The sequence below is a fragment of the Gymnodraco acuticeps genome, unplaced genomic scaffold (assembly GCF_902827175.1).
Source record: "Gymnodraco acuticeps unplaced genomic scaffold, fGymAcu1.1, whole genome shotgun sequence".
NCBI classification, from domain to species: domain Eukaryota; kingdom Metazoa; phylum Chordata; class Actinopteri; order Perciformes; family Bathydraconidae; genus Gymnodraco; species Gymnodraco acuticeps.
The window spans coordinates 311,542-317,541 of NW_022990051.1; positions in this window are offsets into that span (position 1 = coordinate 311,542).

Genomic DNA, 6,000 nt, shown 5'->3' on the forward strand with positions numbered 1-6,000 from the left:
CCAACGCAAGGGGGGGGCCTTAGCGTCCATTTTCAACGCAAGGGGGGGGGGGGCCCTTAGCGTCCATTTTCAGCTTTCCGGGATGTCCATATGCTTCTATGGACGCTCATGGAAGCACGGCATTCGTTTGTGTCGGCTGCCCTTAAAGGCAATGTGAGCGTCCATTCTCATTGGATAACGGAGAATTGTACACCCGGAAGTAAGTATTCCCCTTACTGTCGATTGATTTTACAGTGATATCTGCACTACTCATCGACTAAAAAACACCAGATTATCCTTGTTAATTACACAACATTGATTGGTTTAAATTGTGTGCAATGCTTTTGTATTTTTCCCCTTCGATTCGGAGAAACAAATGTTTTTTCGGAGTAAAGGATGGCAGAAGACACTACACTACCCAGAATCCCCAGCTATCGTTTGGACTACACCATGTGCTCTGTTTGACAAACCCCGTGATAGTCCTCAAGCTCTGTGATTGGAGAGTGTGCTCCGAGGGTTACGCCGAGCCTCGAACAACACTTGAAATGGGATGGAATCACGGCAGACTGTCCAAAACTGGATATGAACGGGTCCACCGCGTCCGCCCTCCCCCACCCTGTCCCCAGAACTACAAATGCTGGCTATTCTGTTTCGCAACATGTTCTGTATCTATGGCACGTCTCTACTGGGAGTTGTAGTTTTAAAAGACGTTTTCGTATTTCCCATAATAAGAAGTTGCCAGTATTAAACTGTGTACATCCCTGGAGGTTTAGGGGATAGGAAACACTCACATTTAAAACATATAATTGATAAATGGGTGAAAATTGCTTGTGCCCATAATGGGCAGCATTAATATATATATATATATATATATATATATACACACATGCCAGCTAAGGTCAGAAGAGCTTTATTTAACAGCTGGTCTTATGTTTGTGACCCCTGTTGTTAATTGATAACATTACATTACATTACATTAATTGATAAGCCTAAAACATGCACTTGTTAAGGTTCAGAGGCACATTTTGCAAATATGGCAGTAGCCATCGATCAGCTTAAGATAAGATATACTTTATTGATCTCAAGTTGGAACATTTGCGTCAGCATGTGTAACAGTTAAATATGCAGTGGTGTTTATTTGTAAATCATTTAGTATAATCACACAAATTCTGTGTTTTATATTCAACAATTCTGTGTTCTTTATTTATTGATTGTTCAATACCTGACAAGGTCGGAGATGAAATATCTACATACATCTTATAAGAGTATAATACATTATGTATAATATCAGTTAAAATAAGTGCTTCAACATAGTTAACATTGCTGGAGGTACGCACAAATATTGATAGATGTCTTGTAATGCACTATTGAGGAACCTGCGACCCAAGTTTTTCATTCAATGCATAACTACACTATAGTTGTGTAGGCCTATATGATATGTCAATAAACCTTAGAAAATCTTAAAATCTTGAAAGGGATGTGCAAAATAGTCATTATATACAGTCTTTAATTAACTATTAGTAGAGAATAACGAGTAATTAATATACTTTATAGGGATCCTATTAATATCTAATAATACAAATAATGAAATTCAATAACATGCTTTAACCACTAGGTGTTCCTTTATATCAGCTGTGCACCTTTATGGTGTAAATACAGCCTATCTACTAATTGGATCAAATATAAAAGTCAGCCGAATTAGTGTTGATACTGCAAGGAGACGTATTGTGTGAAAAGAAATGTAACATGTTGTTTAATGGCTGATATATTTATGATCCACGTCACGTTTTCAGTTCCTCATGTTTGTCTAGAAGTCTTCTCATCAGGGCTATATAAATACAGAACTACGGCAGATATGTAATATTTAATGCAGCCGAACCGTGTATTACAATGCCGTTATGTGATGACTTCCAAAGAGAAAAGCAAGCACACTCGGAATAAATCATTATTGTATTTTTTTTTAAATGTTTTCGGTCTGTTTCCGTTATTTGTTAATGACGATGTGCTGTGAGATGTGAGACTGGAATTACACAGGGGAAAATAACGTAGGCTATCTTTAGATGCGGATTTTGTTAAACTAATATGTTTGCGCTGTGGACCAACACTATACATTGACGGGGAAGGGGGTAGCAATAAAGATAACACCATTAAACAGTTACACAACATAACAGAAATAATATCGATAGCAGCGTCCCTAGCAACCACCTTGGTAACAATGAAAACGTTATGGACGCAATTTCCTGAAGTAATCTTCGTAATAACTAGCAAACTAAAGATCATGTACATCATGCACACATAATCTGAAATAACAACTCATATTTCTCGCATCAAATGACATCAAAACGCATTTAAATGGCCAAACTAACTTTAAAATAGGCATTTTCCATCGAGAATAAAACGAAGTTCGGCCATGTTTTTTTTTCTGCAGGGAGAAATTTGAAGATCACGTGACAGTCAAACAGAGCACATGGTGTAGTCCAAACGATAGCTGGGGATTCTGGGTAGTGTAGTGTCTTCTGCCATCCTTTACTCCGAAAACATATTTGTGTCTCCGAATCGAAGGGGAAAAATACAAAAGCATTGCACACAATTTAAACCAATCAATGTTGTGTAATTAACAAGGATAATCTGGTGTTTTTTAGTCGATGAGTAGTGCAGATATCACTGTAAAATCAATCGACAGTAAGGGGAATACTTACTTCCGGGTGTACAATTCTCCGTTATCCAATGAGAATGGACGCTCACATTGCCTTTAAGGGCAGCCGACACAAACGAATGCCGTGCTTCCATGAGCGTCCATAGAAGCATATGGACATCCCGGAAAGCTGAAAATGGACGCTAAGGGCCCACCCCTTGCGTTGAAAATGGACGCTAAGGCCCCCCCCCCCTTGCGTTGGAAAAAGCCGACAGGGGACTTGACATAACGTCAACATAGGCCGACCTGGGAGTGAGGATGTATTGTTATATGCTATGTCTTTGCTTTGAACAATGACCAGGCAACCCCTTGATCTGATGATCAAACGCACGGACCACTGCGCCACCCGTCCCGTCCCTAAGCACCTCTAAAGCTCACAAATCGACACACTATATCTAATTTGTTTAACCTGCACAAAAATCTTAGTGTAAAATCATGAATTTGCCATTTTGGGATGGTTATATATGCTATGTCTTTGCTTTGAACAATGACCAGGCAACCAATGAACATTTTATGGCCTCACGAAATACTTTAATGTAAATGTAAATGTAAATGTCAAGGGATGTGTGCAATGTGGTGATTACATTATTCACCCACGGATCTATTGTTCCGCACGGACATTTTAGTTAACCGGACTTCCTGTTGATGTGAAATACGAAAACATTTTTTTTAAATAAAATGATAGCCTACTTTATTCCGAGTGTGCTTGCTTTTCTCTTTGAAAGTCATCACATAACGGCATTGTAATACACGGTTCGGCTGCATTAAATATTACATATCTGCCGTAGTTCGCTATTTATAGAGCCCTGATGAGAAGACTTCTAGACAAACAGGAACAACTGCCGCTGAAACTGAATATGTGACGTGAATCATAAATATATCAACAATCAAACAAAAATCTTCCATTTCTCTTCACACAATACGTCTCCTTGCAGTATCAACACTAATTCGGCTGACTTTTATATTTGATCCAATTGGTAGATAGGCTGTATTTACATCATAACGGTGCACAGCTGATAGAAAGGGACACCTGGTGGTTAAAGCACGTTATTGAAATGTATTATTTTTATTATTAGATATTAATAGGAGACACAGACAGACAAACTAATAAGGCTTTATTTAAACATTAAAGAATACTTTAGGTTAAGGTCTTATTTTGAATAAGAAAAAAGCTTTGGGGGTATAAATAATAAGCCTGACAAAGTACTAATATATTGCTTTCCTGCAATGTTAACTACTGTATGTGTAAGCACTTATTTTAACTGATATTATACATATGTATTATACTCTTATAAGATGTATGTAGATAGTACTGTATAAGAAATGTGCAGAATACGACAGTTTAATGGTGGAGGTATACACACATATTGATAGATGTCTTGTAATTTACTGTTGAGGAACCTGTGACCCAAGTTGTTCATCTCCGACCTTGTCAGGTATTGAATATTCAATAAATAAAGAACACAGAATTATTAAATATAAAACACAGAATTTGTGTGATTATACTAAATGATTTACAAATAAACACCACTGCATACTGACCATGCTACAGATGTTAGTGCAAAATCTACAGCTCGACCATGCTACAGATGTTAGTGCAAAATCTACAGCTCCTATACCACAACCATCAGCAACAAGTGGACATGGAGAATTACATGAACTACTACTGCTAAATCCACCCCGGGGCATAAACAGAAGGGCAACCATGGCAACCATGGCAACCATGCTCGGGGGTCTTCTTCGCTGCTTTTGGTGTATTTTGTGGCGGAAGTACAGCGCCACTTACAGGCCCGGCATATGTACAACTGTCTCCAGCGCTTTCGAGCGGTCTCGTGCGGACGGAATACTTTTTTGATATCGTATTCGGTTTGTTTGCGTTTCGTTTGCATGTAAATGGGGTCTAAGCCATAGCCAAAGCAATTTTCTAACCTATTCCTTTAAGCATTTTCTAACTACTTTATATTTGAAACCTGTTAGTGTGTTCACATGCAAATGCATAAAATCAGAGGTGGGACCAAGTCATTGTTTTGCAAGTCCGAGTCAAGTCTCAAGTCTTTGCGCTCAAGTCCGAGTCAAGTCTCAAGTCATTGTTTTGCAAGTCCAAGTCAAGTCTCAAGTCAGGATGGGCAAGTTCAAGTCAAGTCAAGTCCTAAACTTTGACAAAACGAGTCATAAACAAGTCATTATGTGTTTTTCACCAAATGTAATGACATCGATCAACAGAATAATACTTAATAATCAAATTGCTCTTTATTAGTCACATTAATAATTTAATAATCCATTTTCTCTCGGCTGGTAAAGTAACGTGTGTTTTTCTAATTTAAGAGGGATCAGTAAGGTAAGGCTACCGTGACGGTTTGATTCAGAAGGAGTTTAATGGATAAGATCCCTGATGTTGAGGTAACCAGAATGTTTATTTCTACTGTGTACAACATGTTATAAGGGACCCACAATCTATCTTTATGCAAGGGATAATGTGCAGCGAGGCGGTCTCTATGGGGAAAAGAACACCTGAATCTAGATCCCTCTGCAGGTGGTACTTTAAGTATATTTTGATGCTAATACTTTTGTACTTTTACTTGTAACATTTTGAATGCAGGACTTTTTATTGTACAGGGTTCCTGCAGGTTTCGCCAACTCAAATGTAAGACTTTTTAACACCTTTTTAAGACCACTTTGAATAGAATTTAAGACCTATTTCACGGCAATAAAGTATGAAGGAAAATGTATATAAAGAAGAAATACGTCCCATAATCACTTACAAAGTAAATGTATTCATGTTCAACATAAGAACAGTGACTGAACACAACAGCGTAACAGTACAGAACTGTGTTAGCGTGTTAGACAAAAAGTGTGTGTATGTGTGTGCGTCTGTGTGTGCTTGAGTGTGTGTGTGTGTGTGTGTGTTAGGGCTGTGCAATTAATCATATTTTAATCGCAATTACGATTTTCGCCTGCCACAATTACGAAAACAACATAATCGTAAAAAACGATTATTTTGCTTTACTAGGTTGTGACAGTGCACTACAACATATTTGATCTAATTAATTTTTTAGTAATGTATCATTTATTTAATTAATTTTTGTATTGGTTTTTCAGTTGAATTATACGTTCAGGGTAATCAACAGTTAAAAAGATACTGTTCAAATTATTATCTGTTTTAAAGTTCAATAAATGGATGTTTTCAAAGTCAATGAATAATCATATTTAATAATCGTGATATTAATTATTGACCAACATAATCTTGATTATTGCCATAATCGAGCAGCCCTAGTGTGTGTGTGTGTGTGTGTGTGTGTGTGTGTGTGTGTGTGTGTGTGTGTGTG